Below are 15,657 nucleotides of genomic sequence, written 5' to 3' on the forward strand. Positions count from 1 at the left end.
TGCTACTACATGATAAGTCTGACCTCCATTTACAGTGTGAAAGAGAAATACCATGCAGCCCTCTATAAATGGAGATGTCAAAATCTTATCTCTAAACAGGAATTTGAATTTCTCAAAACTGATTATCCAGTCACACCACAGCTGTATTTGATACCCAAAATTCATAAGAACGCCACAAACCCTCCTGACAGACCCATAATAGCTGCGATAGGAGGTCTCTTTGAGAATACGTCCAAATTCATTGACTTTTTCCTACAACAATATGTCCAAGAACTCCCATCTTTTATCAAAGACACTGGGGATTTCTTAACCAAGATTTATGACTTACAATGGAAAGACGACTATGTTCTGATGACACTCGACGTCAACCGCTGTACACAAGCATCAGGCATGAAGATGGACTCAATGCCTTGAAACACTACTTGGGCAAGAGATCGATTGACTTATATACTCATACTGTAATTTTGCTTGAAATGTCAGAATGGTGCCTAGTGAACAATATTTTCATATTCGACATATTGTTCTACAAACAACTGCGCGGTACAGCCATGGGTACCTGCTTCGCCCCCAGTTATGCTAATTTGCATATGGGCTGGTGGGAGGAGCAGGTACTCATGAACGAGCACAAAAAAGTGATGACAGAAAATGTGGTGATCTATGCAAGATACATTGATGACCTTTTCATTCTCTGGCAAGGTTCGGAAGAACCTGCTCTTGCATTTGCCAGTGAGATCAATGAAAATTCTCTGAATCTCACCTTTACGTGCCACACAAGCACGTCACTTATTCAATCCCTAGATCTTGAGGTCTTTGTGGAAGATTCTAAAATTGAAACTAGAACATACAGGAAGCCCACATCAGGGAACTCAATCTTGCATTACAGCAGCTTTCATCCTACCACATTAAAGGAAAGCATTCCATTTGCAGAGTGCCTTCGCATGAAGCGCAATTGTAGTACAGAGAACAGTCTTATTAAGGCCACTGACACACTGTTTAATAGGCTGGAATCCAGGGGCTATAGTGCCAACACCTTAGGTAAAGCCAATGCTAAAGCCAAAAATATCACTAGGAATGAATTATTGTTGCCCAATACCGAAAGTGTCAAAAAGAAAGAAGTAGCAAAAAAGAAAAATTGTGAAACAGGAACTCCTAGATTGATAACAGGCTTTAACACATACCATGGTTTCTTTTGCAAAATGCTATATAAACATTGGCAAATTGTGCGCAATGACCCGGTTTTGGGTCAGAAAATACCTAAGACAGCATCTATTTCATTTAGGCGAGCCAAATCAATGAGACAAGAACTAGTGCGCAATGCCCCTAGTGCCAGCAGAGGCTCGGATTGGCTCAAAACCAATAAGGGATTTACTAAATGCGCCAAATGTAAGGCTTGCCGACATGGCACTAACAATAAAGAAATCACCACCCCGTTAAGACACTCTCCTTTTATTATAAGGGGAAGCTTTACATGCAAAAGTGAGTTTGCTGTATATTTGTTGCAATGCACATGCAACAAATGCTACATAGGGAGTACCATCCATCCTGTCCATGTTTGCATTCTTCAACACCTGTGGGCCATCAATAATGATGACCCCAACTACCCAGTAGCTAGACACATTAACCAATATCATTGTGGGAATGTAAGTGATCTCTCTTACTGTGTAATCGATACTGTACCTAAAAATCCGAGAGGAGGAAATAGACAACAGGCACTCCGCAGACTTGAATCCAAATACATAATCTTGTTTAACACCAAAATTCCTAAAGGTATGAATGCTGATAAAGCACTGACCGTACACCTGTAGTCCTTTTCTGCCTGTCCTGTTCCGTACCCAGCTCCAAGTTTTTACTTCAAGCTCACCCGTTATCCTTTTGGAGCATTTTTTGAGTTACTTAATTTAGTTGTATACCCAGATTCTTTCCGACATGTTATGTCTTTAAATAATTTTTCCACGTTTTTCTTTTTTCTATGTATAGACTATACTTTTTTCTCTGTCTTGCATACACTTTTCTTTTCGATTTCTCTCTTCATTTTTAGGTATCTAAGTTTGAATATCGCTAAAATAACTTTCCGCTCTTTGTTGTCACTAAGATAATACATCGTCCAGCCGCAGAACGACTATCATTGCCCACTTGGGCCTTATTTGGTATGGGATGACTGCGTATCGATTTCCAATTTGATTTCCAACTTGGTTTCCATACATTTTTTTATTTATTTACTGTAACTATATCTATACGTTATTTGACAGTCATCCATCAATGTGATATATTCTTGTTTCTGGACTATGTCTGCTTATTATCACGGTATTTCCTTTTTGAGTGGATGAATGATTTAGTGTTATATTTTAGATATACAAACAGTATTCACTGGTACGTATACTAAGAGCAATACGAAAAGCAATAATGTAGATATATGCATTGACAATATGAAAAACGAAAAGTATTCTTTTTTCTTTGCAGATATCTGGGTAAACACTTTTTTGAGGTATTTAGGATTAAGAAATGTATCTTTCCTCTAAAATATACATATTATATTTTTTCTGTATGTTTTACATAGAATTTTGCATTTCTTTTGCCTATTTACAATGTATTGTATTTGAGCAATGCAAGGTTATCCTAAGTGTATTCTTCTATTTTTATGCTTTCACTGTTGTCATGACAACCTTCTAAGTAACTCGGCATATAATGGCTGCCGAAGGTGAAGCCCGTCGTTGTGATAAAGGCGGCTTGACGTCGAAACGCGTTGTGGCCCTCTTTGTGAAATAAACCCGTTTTTTGCTGTATCCTCACGGAGTCTACGCCTGTCATCATTGTTTTTGGCAGGACTGGTTGCATATATATATATATATATATATATATATATATATATATATATATATATATATATATATATATATATATATATTCACAGCGAACGGAATTCCACTCGTGCACTCAGATCTCGTAAAAATTCACCAAAGGCCAAGGATCATTCAAAAGGGGTTTATTGTTGTCATAAACCCGACGTGACGCGTTTCACCCTCTGGGGGCTTGTTCACAACATTTACGAGATCCGAGTGCACGAGTGGAATTCCGTTCGCTGTGATTATCAAAATCCGGTATACTCCACCGGCAACGTGCCACCCCTCTACGGGCTACGATCTCCGTCAGGAGTGTTTTCGTCTGGACATATATATTTATATATATATATATATATATACATATATATATACATATGCAAAATAAGAAGCAGAGAACTCTGGGTCGTTCTCAAGCTTATATGGAAAGCAGCTGCAGTATAGAGTATAGAGTGCCTGAAAGGGTTTTGTTTTGATATATATACACACATATATATGTATTCACTGAAAAACCCAAAGGTTATAGAGAGATTCTAATTAGATGTTGAAAAAATTCAAAAACTAATGTTTGCGATCCAAAAAAACACTGAAACTCACCAGTTATAATTTGCAGGAATAATACTTGTGTCCCCGCCATGTACTGCTTATGACGTCACATATTACATCACTCACGACATGTTAAATGACATCACTGCCGACATCACTCATGACATCTCAAATGACATCACTGATGATATAAATGATGACATCACCAAAGCTTCTGCTCCTTAAATAGATCTACAATCTGCTTTATCATTTAAAGAAACAAGCTAGTTAGCGAAGTGCCCATAAACATATTCAGCATAAATTGACTTTATGTACATGCGTACATGTACGAAATAGAAAAGTGTAGTGCTGGAAAGAAGTCCGATTCAGTATAATAAAAGTTAAATGGGCTAAACCTTGGCTACCAGTGGAGTTTTACGTGCAAACAGTACTTTATTTAAACAAGGTAGAGACTGAGCGCAGCTAGGGGCATATTCTCAAGGACTTATTGCTGAGTTATCGGCACTTTAGCGCAGCAAAAGTGGCAAAAGAATTATCACCCCATTCTCAAGCTGGTGCAAACTGCTGATATCGCCACTTTTCCAGCGATAGCTTCCGCAAAAAACATCACCACAGATGAGATCGACAACTAACACTAATGATATGCAGAGTAGGGGTTCCTATGCAAAAACACACGAAAACAACACTTCGCGATATTCTCAACGACCACCCAGATATGCGAAGCGATCCAAAAACAGGCGACAAGGCGCGTTAGCAGCAGGGAATGAACACCTGCCTTTTACTGGTGTCAAGCAGCACGACAACCTGCAGTATAAAAGGGAGCCCAGCCCAGAGCCACATCGCAAACCAACACATGTCATGGAGCTACTGATCATGCAGCTCGGAGACCTAAAAGGCCCACAACACACACTGCCACCACCCCCAGCCCCCCCCCCGGCTCCCTCACGCCCCCTGACTACCACCGAGGCAGCGCAGAATAAGACAGCGGTCCTTCTGAAAACGCACCGGCCTCACAGACTTAACACCAGAGAAAGTCGTTGCCCACTACAGGCTCAAAACAGGACATCCTGAACCACATTGCCCACAGGCTGACGGTACCAACACAACCATCATCTCGCCGCAGACAAAGCTGCTGGCTGTGCAGCACCTGTTGGCCTCTGGTACCTTCCAACCAACAACTGCCAGAGTCGTAGGGGTCTCACAGCCAGCCCTATCAAAGTCCATCACAACTGTTTTGGATGCCATCATCAGCTTGGTACCCCAGCACCTTCACTTCCCCCACACTGCGCAAGAACAGCTGGAGACCAAGCAAGGCTTCCACGCCATAGCTAGCTTCCTGCACGTGTTGAGGGCAATTGACTGCACACATGTCCTACTTGTGCCCCCTGCCGACACTGCACACAATTACCGCAACAGAAAGCACACGCATTCGTAAACAGTGGACGCAACCATGTTACCCCTGTCAGTAGGGTGGACCTTGGACATGTAGCTATGTCGTCCCCCCTGTAAGCGGAGTGGGCTGGGCCAGTGTAGGAGTGGAAATTAATGGCCCTGGGCTCAGGGCGTTGTTCACTTCTGGGATGGCCACCGAAGCAACTAATGTGTGTGTCTCTCTGTGTCCTCCATATCCTCACCATAGGCCTACACACACGTGGCCGACCACCTTAAACGGCCAATATCACAGTGTTGTTGTCAGGCTTGTGGACATGCGCAGACAGGCATGACAATGGTGTGTCTTAGGAGTGCAAGTGATGCAACGGCGCAGCACACACAAGTAAATAGGCTCGGGGGTGTTAGAAGGCGACCTCAGAGGAGCCCGGAGGGGGCCCTGACTATCCTGAGACCAACCCTGAAGGTATCGTAGCCGGGCACTGGCGGGAGACTCCTCAGGGGAGGAATCTCGTATCTAGGATCGTACACTCGGCACCACACGACAAAGAGACACCACACCGGGAGTTCTTAAGAACAAATCTTTATCAGATCGGAGCTGTAGGATCTTTATGATCAGCAAGGCAAATATATACAAGTGGAGCGCGGGCTCACAGAGTCTTGGAGGGGGGTAGGAGGTAGCGGGACAGTCTTTGGGGATATGGATCAAATGCAGGAGCGTACCCGGCGCACAGCTCACAATCCTTGAGCTGGGGGATACGCTTGTCGTCGTCGGGGTCCGGCGGGACCAAGAAAGTCTGTGGGAGCCGCGAGTCACTCAGCAGGGCTCAAGCACAAGTCGGAGGTCTTACGATCTTTCGGGGAGCCGCGAGTCACTCAGCAGGGCTCAAGCACAAGTTCGGAGGTCTTACGATCTTCAGGGAGCCGCGAGTCACTCAGCAGGGCTCAAGCACAAGTTCGGAGGTCTTGCGATCATCCCTTTCAGAGTCCGGTTAAACCGCTCTACCAGGCCGTTCCCTTGGGGGTGGTACGGGGTGGTGAATTTATAGGACACTCCGCATTGTTGCCACAAGGACGTCATGTATCTGAAGATGAAGTTCGTACCGCGATCGCTCACGACCTCGCGGGGAAAACCCATACGGGAGAAGATTCCCATCAACGCCCGGCCCACCATGGGGGCTGTGACGATGCGCATGGGTATGGCTTCAGGGTATCGGGTGGCATGATCCACCAGGACGAGGATAAAGCGGTGCCCTTGGGAGGTTGGGGGGTCCAGAGGCCCCACGATGTCGATCCCGACCCGCTCAAAAGGGGTACTGACGACAGGGAAGGGTTGGAGGGGAGCCTTGCGCTTTCCTCCGCTCTTCCCACTGGCCTGGCACGTGGGACAGGACTTGCAGTGGGCTTCTACATCTGCTTTCATTCTGGGCCAGTAGAAGTGAGTCACGAGGCGACTGTAGGTTTTGTCCTGGCCCAAGTGGCCTGCGAGGGGAACGTCGTGGGCCAAGCCCAGGAGGAGGTCTCGGAAGCGTAGGGGTACCACCAGCACCCGGGCGGATCCTAGCTCCACCGACTTCTGCTCGCTGTACCAAAAGGTCATTCTCCCAATACACCCGGTGCGTTCCAGTTTGGTCGGCCGCAGCCTGGGCCTCTGCCTGTTGCTGGGGCCCGACCAGGGAAGGACAGGTAGCCTGCTCTCGGCAGAACTCCTCTCGGGAGGGGCCCCCCTCGTGGCGCCACTGGGCCAATTCGGGCAGAACGCCTAACTCGGTGACCTGTGCGGAGTCGGAAGGTGGGGGTTTGTCACTGGCGACCGACCCTCCTTGTGGGGGGATGTGGGGACCCTCGGCAGGGACCATCCTATCTTCAGTGGTCAGGGCGTCGTCGACTTCCCCCAGGGGGGTCAGTCGGGCCGCCATGGATCGGGTGGTGGCGCACACCCACTCAGTGAGACCCATCATCCCTAGGTGGGTCTTGCGCTTGACTTGTTTCCAGGGGGAACTTTCCAGGTCGTTCCCCAGGAGACAGTCGACTGGCTGGGAGGTTCTCACTGCGACTTTCAGTTTACCGACCACCCCTCCCCATTCAAAAGGCACCAGGGCTACCTTACACAGACTTTCCGTATTGTCAGCGGAAATGACCGGGCAAAAGACGTTGGGGAGGACCTGGTCTTCGTTGACCAAATGACTGAGGACACCGGTGATGCTGGCCCCGGTGTCACGAAGGGCTTCTACTTGGTGGCCATTGATCGTTACGAGCTGCCCATATTTCTTCGTGTTGGAGGGCAGGAGGCTTCCAGGGACCATTTCTCTATCTCCTAAGGATACTAGGGCCATGGCTGCGGGTTCCCACTCTACGGTCTCCTCAACCTCCTCCCCCAGTGCTACATTGGCTATCTGTCCAGCGGGGGTGCTGCCTGGGTGATGTGTGGGGCCATGGGGCATTCAGGGTCGTTGGCGTAATGCCCGGGCTTCTGACAACGGAAACAAGTGATGGTCACCCGGTGCCCCCGTCTCAGGGGGGGCCGGATACAGCTGGTGGGGGTGCCGGGAAAGGCGGAGGTTGGGTTTTCGGGGGACTGGACTGGGAATCTCTCTGCCCTCCCTGGTTCCCCCCCCCCTCTCTGGCGGGGTGGTCCCTGACTGGCTCGGGGGTACTCTCCTACAGGGCCCCGGGAGACCCGGGTGTTGGTCCAGCGATCCGCCTCGACAGCCAGCTTTCTCGGATCCGTGAGCTTGCTGTCGAGCAGATGCTGGCGCAGTTCCACAAAGCAGTTCGCAGCCAGGTGTTCCCACAACATAAGGTTGGTTAGTTCTTCTAGGGTGGTTACCTTGCTGCCCTTAATCCACCCATCGAATGCGCGGCTGAAGAAGTTGAATTGAATTGAAATAAGCTGAAGAAGTTTACATACTCCACCCAGGTGGTGCCCGGGATCTTCTTGCAGTCCCGGAACTGCTGGCGGTACATCTCCGGGGTGAGGCCGTACCTTGTGAAGAGGGCCTCTTTCATGTGGTCGTAGGAGGTCTGCATGGAGGTTGGTAGGTCGAGCAGGGTGTCTCTCCCTTCGCTCAGGAATCGTCCCCACAACCCGGCCCCCCAATCCTTCTGCAGGACCCGATGGGAGGTCATGGCGACCTCGTAGGCCCTGAACCACTGTTGAATGTCATCGTTTTTGTAATATTCTTTGACCACATCCTTGGGGATGTGGACCTTCTGCTCCGGCGGAGAGGCCGCCTCTCGGTTCCCCGGGGGCCGCGCTTCTTCGCTTTTTGCTTTTAGCTCCATTTCCTTCAAGCTGCGTTTGTGCTCCAGTTGACGTCTCCTTCCTTCGTGTTCCCGTTGGAGTTTCTTCTCTTCTAGTTCTCCTTGCACCCGCATCTGTTCCACTGCTAGCTTTTTCTCGGCTAATTTCAACTCGCCCTCGATTTTGAGTTTGGCTAATTCGAGTTTGTGATGGCGACTTTTTTCTCTGTCTGCGAGTTCCTCCGGGGATAGGCCCCCGTCTGGTACGAAGCTTCGCACCTGGTTGCTGCTGCGTTCTCCTTGGGAGGGTCCAGCTTCGTCGTGGGGCTCCACCGCTCCTTCTGGGCGGGGGGCTCCCGAATCCACCCAAGCTTTCAGTGCCTTCTGCATATCTTCTTTGGTGTTGAGACCAGTGGTAGCGATTTTGAGTTCTTTGCAGAATTGCTTCAATTCTCTGTGTGTGTACTCCTCCAGTTGTTCCGCCTGGAACACGGTACTGGTGTCGTTTTCTGTGAGAACCACGGCGTTTCCTTCTGCCATCTTTGTCGGTAGTGCGTCAGCCGTTCACGGTACGATCTCTAGATTATGGGCCCGAATCCCGTCGCTTGCCACCAATGTTAGAAGGCGACCTCAGAGGAGCCCGGAGGGGGCCCTGACTATCCTGAGACCAACCCTCGAGGTATCGTAGCCGGGCACTGGCGGGAGACTCCTCAGGGGAGGAATCTCGTATCTAGGATCGTACACTCGGCACCACTCGACAAAGAGACACCACACCGGGAGTTCTTAAGAACAAATCTTTATCAGATCGGAGCTGTAGGATCTTTATGATCAGCAAGGCAAATATATACAAGTGGAGCGCGGGCTCACAGAGTCTTGGAGGGGGGTAGGAGGTAGCGGGACAGTCTTTGGGGATATGGATCAAATGCAGGAGCGTACCCGGCGCACAGCTCACAATCCTCAAGCTGGGGGATACGCTTGTCGTCGTCGGGGTCCGGCGGGACCAAGAGAGTCTGTGGGAGCCGCGAGTCACTCAGCAGGGCTCAAGCACAAGTCGGAGGCCTTACGATCTTTCGGGGAGCCGCGAGTCACTCAGCAGGGCTCAAGCACAAGTTCGGAGGTCTTACGATCTTCAGGGAGCCGCGAGTCACTCAGCAGGGCTCAAGCACAAGTTCGGAGGTCTTACGATCTTCAGGGAGCCGCGAGTCACTCAGCAGGGCTCAGGTGTTTCCAAAGGCGAATCTGCCAGACAGTCCCAGAACACCCCTTGTTATAGGACGACTCCTCTTTGATGTCCGGAGTCTGTGCAGGCAGGGGTCTTGTCACCTGGGGGTCGCTTGTCGGGGTTTCCTGCCATTGTCTTTTGATCCTTTCAGGGCCGGGTCGGGAGGAGTCCCAGACACCCAGCAGGCGTGGAGCCAGCCCTCGGGGAGGCCGGCGGGCCGATCGAAACCCACCTTCCCAGGGAAGCTCAGAGGTGCGATGGAAACTGCTCCTCCCTCTCTCATCCCAATGGGAGCGCGATGTCCCCCAGCCGGAGTGGCGCCTCTAGGCCAGGGTCGCGCTGGGGCCGGGCGGCCATCATGGTGCATGAAGTGGGCACGCGGGCCCGGTGTGGCCGAAAGGAGGAAGGCCACGGACGGGGAAGTCCGGGTCGGGTGTGTGTGTGTTCTGGTGGGAAGGATCGGCTAGGCCGTGGGCTCGGGGGCTGCGTGAGGTGCATGGGTCAGGTTATGTGGTGCGGGGACAGGGATGGCTTATGCTACGAGGCCAGGTCTAACAGGGGGGATGAGGAGCAGCTGTGAGGCTACGTAATACACATGGATGCTGCTCATTTGCCACATGCACGACATCTCAAACGTAAATCCCATAGTCCCACACATCACACACCAATATACTAATAAGCTTGCCATTACAGAATGCAGAACCACGATTGACACATCTCTCTCCCCTGTCACAGGTGATCAAGGATATGCACTCTGCCCGTGGATGATGACACCCCTCCGAGCCCCGAACACACAGGCCCAGAGACAGTACAATGAAGCCCACAAACGCACCAGGGACATCGTGGAATGCACATTTGGCGTGTTGAAGTCACGTTTCAGGTGCCTGGACATCACAGGTGGAAGGCTCCTGTTCAGCCCAGACATCGTATGCAAGATGATTGTTGCATGTTGTGTGTTGCACAACATATGTGTACGCACCAATGCCCCATGGATACAAGTGCCAGATGCACCAGACGATGATGAGGAAGCTGAGGCAGGTGGACCACACCCCACTGCAGCCGCAGCAGGAATAGCCCATAGGAACACCATCATTGACAATTTCGTCACATGAGCACGTCACATTGTGACAGTCCTTATCAGTCATAGGACAGTACAAAATGACCACAGGCACAGCATGTGCAAATAAATGCATTCCAAGACACATTCCCTGAGTGCATGTCACTCACCTGTACAAGCACGTCACTCAGACAAGTGTGAGTGCGACATGTAGTGCTAACAATTTTATAATTTGTTAATAGATGGTGGGTGTGTCACCTCTGTACAGAGAGGCTGTTTAGGGTGTCACGTATTCGAACTGCCAGTTCTGTCTGTCACAGATAGTACGGAATCCCACTCTTCCCCATTTCACATGTGTCCCAAATCATTACATATTGGCTGTCATTTGTGACCTACAAGTGACAACAGGGCCTCTTTTGGGGTCAAATATGTACTACCATGATGCAGGGACGCACCCTGTGACTCAAGTCCCACAACATGAGCAACATGTACGTAAGGGGGAGTCACTGTCCCTACATTCGTCCACGCTTTCATAATTGATTGATCATGGACATGACACGTCTGTGTGCAGGAGGTGTTGATTGTCCCTCTGTAATGAGAAGGGGAGATGCGGTTTTACAGTGTGTTCCATGTATGTTTCCGCATTGGCGCAGTTTACATGCAGACTGCATGTCAATGTACATTGTGACTGTTTGTGAGGAGATGCCTATTTGATGTGGGACAATGGTGATTTGTTCTACGTCACGGATGTGGGGTTGTACTGTGGAAGTGTGCTTTTCAATGAGCACACCGGTGCAGGGGTCACCCTTCTCTGTCCACGGGTCCTTAGACCAACAAAATAGAGATTGTCACTGAAGCTGGAATTCAAATAACAAGTTTTTTAATGACTCACAAGTGGGACTACGTACAAACAGCACTCTCAAGTGCTGCCTGAGGTAGTACATTGAAGTCACAGAACACAGGCCTTATATACAGAGTTTAATGGAGAATAAGCATGTAGTTACAAATAGAAGGTACAAGCATACACAGGAATAACTACCGACAAACATGGGCAGATGGGAGATCACTTAGTCAGCAAAGTGGGAGGGGGAACAGGAGTGCTTATGGCAGCACTAAGAGATTGACAGTTGAGTCTGAGACCAGGTGTTCTAGCAGCTACAAACTCTTTAGCATGCATATTGCTTTTAGCTGAGTCAGGAAGTCAACTAAACTAGACAGCCCAGGCAGGAAAAAAGACGGGCAGAAGAGGATGGGAGAATTACAAAGCCAACAAAATGGATGCCATAACCAAGATGGTTTCAGCTTATGCTAATAGTAATTATTCAGATTTCCACAGTACTCGTACATTGTCATCTCACCATTTTTTTACTCTGCTTTTATGGTGCATTTTCGAGCATGACACGTGGGAATTGCATGTCTGTCGCTGCTTATCGCAGCTTTTAGAAGCGCGGTTTGGGACATCGCCACTTTTTTGCATTCGTGTTTTGCATTTTTGCGGTGTTGCGTTGATTTTACCACGGTCATTTGACGCATTATCATGGGAATATCATATGGTACTGCCGTGTTGAGAATTCTACGTTAAGACGGCGTGATTTTCCCGCAATGGACTGCGATGTTGAAAGTTGCGTTAAGCTGATTTTGCGATGATTATCACACGTTCTTGAGAATATCCCCCAAGGTTGCTTGGGTGAGGGCTAGGCAAGCAATGGTAAGAAGAGACTCCTGTAGGGATTGAACTACCTGACGTATACATGGCAGGAAGATTGATACAAAGCAGAGAAGGCATAAGGAGGGGATAGGAAAGAGAGAAATGAAGGAGAACTCTAAGGGGCATATTCACAAGGACTTATCTTCGATTTATCTCCACCTTAACGCTACAAAAGTGGAGGTAGATTTAACACCCCATTCACAAGCAGGTGCAAACTGCAGACATCGCCAGTATTCCCGCGATAAGTGCCCTAAAATATAACACCACGGCGGACACCACCAATTAACTCTAATGAGATGCAGAGTAGGTGTTCCCGTGCAAAAACACACGAAAAAACAACAACACCACTTTCACAACGAACTGACAGAACTGCGAAGCGAGACAAAAACAGGCGATAATCCGCGGTGGCAGCAGGTATTTAACACCTGCCTCAAGCAGGTGTAAAGATGGACGCAAACCTGCAGTAGGCAACGGAGCCCCGCACACAGCCATACCTGAAGAACAAACTATGCCATGGAGCTACTCATCATGTAGCTCGGAGCCCCAACAGGGCCACAATACCCACCGCCACCATAACCAGGACCGCCACCCCCTCCCTCCCATACCCAGACCCGCACCCCACCCCGGACCACCGAAAAGGCAACGTAGTGTAAAATAGCGGACCTGCAAAAAACACACCACCCTCACAGACCTAACGCCCGCGGAAGTCATTGCCCACTACAGGCTCAAAAGGACAGCCATTCTCCGCATCATGACCAGTGCTTAATTTGTAAAATATGAAGTGCAGGTGCTCAAATGTTTGTCGGGGGCCACACCCCTTTCCCCCGGCTCCACCCACTTCCTTCACTAGCTCCACCCACTTCCTCTATTGGCTCCACCCACACCCTCAACTGGCACGCAAGCCATAAACCGTGAAAATGTCACATATGTCCTCACGCCAGAACGCATGGAAATGTTACACATAAGCCCCCGTGCCATAAACCATGAAAATGTCACACATAAGCAAGCACCCACGCCATAAACTGTGGAAATGTCACACTTAAACCCTCAGGCCAGAAAGCATGGAAATGTCACACCTAAGTGTCCAGGCCAGAAAGCATGCCATAATCCGTCACACATAAGCATCCAGGGCAGGGCTAGGCCAAAAACCGTGGAAATGTCACACATAAACATCCATGATCCAGGCCACACACCATTGAAATGTAACATATAGGCATCCAGGTGTGTTGTTAACTTCCAGCCACAGTAAACCAGTGCTTAATTTGTAAAAACATAAGTGCCAGGACCCTTTTCGGGAGGCCATTGCAGCTTGCACCACGCATTTTCCCTCCCTGGCAGTACTGCTAATAACAATAACAACACAACTAGTACACATCACTCACCTAGAAGTGTGACAATTCAGACTATTTCAAGTCACTTAAAGCTATAAAAATGGTGTGAGCAGTAGATATTATTGATATATAATGTATATTAAATTATTAAACATCTGTTGCTGTGCTTAACTCAAAATTAGACAGACAGCGCCACTAGGTGACAGACTTTCATAGGTACCGGAATACAGGTGTTGAGAATTAAGTACCGGCACGAGCACCGGAAAACACCAGCTGAAATTAAGCGCTGGGTGCTGTCCTTACTGCACTGCTTAATTTGTGCCAGTTGTTGCAGGTGGTGGTAACAAGTCCTCGTTTTTGAAGACCTGGAATTATTGTTCAACAGCAGACTAACTTTGAGTCAGAGCAGGAGAGACAGAGGTGAAAAAGATTGAATGGCGGAGGAGAAGGGTAGGGAAACAGAGACACAGGGAGAAAGCCGGCTTGAAAAAGACCACACAAGAGAGAAAATCGTGCAGAGTGAAGAAAGAGCCATGATGAGGTGGAATCAAGACCAGACAGCCTCCGTAGTTTGCAACACTGTCATTCAGAAGTTCTCCCAATGGTCTCGAAAGGCAAACTTTGGGCCCCTGCATTTCTGTTTTTTCACACATTAAGCCCTAACTGGCAACATTGCCTCACCCTCACACTTTCAGGTTCCCATCACCAGCTGAGCATGGGACCAGAATACAAGAGGGTTCAATAGGTCAAGGGCATCGTGCTCAATTGTTAAGGTCATTAATGAGACACTTCTCCTGACATACAAACGATATTTACAGCTCTTCTGAAGCGGGAAAGAAATCTGGGCCTCGCAGGTCAGTCGGGCAAAGAGGGCTCCTGGCTGAAAGCATTCTTAGTGGGCAACGCTTCAGTGTGTTTCTGGAATTGATCGAAGTTTGGCTGAAGCCTGTAGTTTCGGCCGACTATGGCTAGAACTGTTGATGGCTGCTGCCTTTTGCCTTCTGCGCCTGCCAGAGCACCACAGCCTACTGCCTGCCAGAGCCCTCCGTGCATAGCTGCCAAGGTTTTAGATTGCTATGTATGACTTTTCTATAATTTCAGAGAAATTATGAGTGACATTTCCAAGACTATGAGGGAGTGACAGTTTCTCGTTAGCATACTAAAGCAATGACGGCGAGGGAAACATATAAACATCATAAATTGCACCCATTTGCACAACAAGAAACTCTAGGAAACCATTATTAGCATTACGATAAAAGGATAATTATTATTATATGCGGCCTCCTCCTGGCATCACTTTTGAATTCAGCTCGCAGAGGCTGCTCACTTCCACCTAGACTTTCAGCCTCTGCTTAGATGTATTTGCATAGTGTATACAAGCGCACAGGCTACCAACACGCACTGTGAAAGCTTGTATTACAATCACAGCTTCCTTTCAAAATCTCTGGAATTTGATAATCACCCGACTCCAGGTCGACTTCCACACACTTTTCCAGCAGTGGGTTACCGTCCTGCGTGAACTGAGGGGAGGTCTGTGCTGTTGTGCTCAGCGCCGCAGGAGGTCTGAGCTGAGACGCAGCTGGTGTTTTGCTTCTCTCGGTTTCTAGGTAGTGGGCCTCCTGGCGCTGAGACACTAACAGTCAGACTCAGTGCAATGGTGTCTGTTAAAGACAGTGCTCAGGAGCACCACCCGAGCCACCGGGCAAGTGTCCCCCTCGCGCTAATACCTCAATGCCTTTTTTGTACCACCTGACCTTCTTAGTGTATATGTCATTAACATTTCCACCTGAAACGCGGCAGTGCGCTAAGAAACACCACGGCACGTGTGCCCTACGTCATTGGCAGCAGAGTGGGTCAAGTGAAAGGAGTTGAGTGCCAATGATTGGAGGACAATACTGTGACAGTTACGCACATTTATAATATTTCCATCTGCTCAGTTAAATAAATATACTAACAGCAGCAGACAGCGCTGCGAGGCCAGTGCGGCACGCCTGGGTCCCTCGAACCAGTAGCAGACATGCCAACCCTCCCGATTCAGGCGGGAGACTACCGATTTCGAGGCTAGTCTCCCGCCTCCAGATTCCTGCAAGCAAAAACCCGATTCCTCGGTGGTTTCAGCTGACAGGGCTTGGTACTGTGTAACGTGCTAATTCTTCCAGCAATAGTGGCGATGCAGGGTCTCTAGACGGGGTGAAAAACCGTCAGTCTCATTCACATCCAAATGGTCTTTTAAAGACCTGTGAAGTACTGGGGTGCGGCTGTGTGTGTGCCCGGGAAGCTGTTTCAGCCTGGGCTGCCGCACAAGAGGGGGTGGGGGGTGTATG

Source organism: Triturus cristatus, chromosome 4_2 (genome assembly GCF_964204655.1).
Source record: "Triturus cristatus chromosome 4_2, aTriCri1.1, whole genome shotgun sequence".
NCBI classification, from domain to species: Eukaryota; Metazoa; Chordata; class Amphibia; order Caudata; family Salamandridae; genus Triturus; species Triturus cristatus.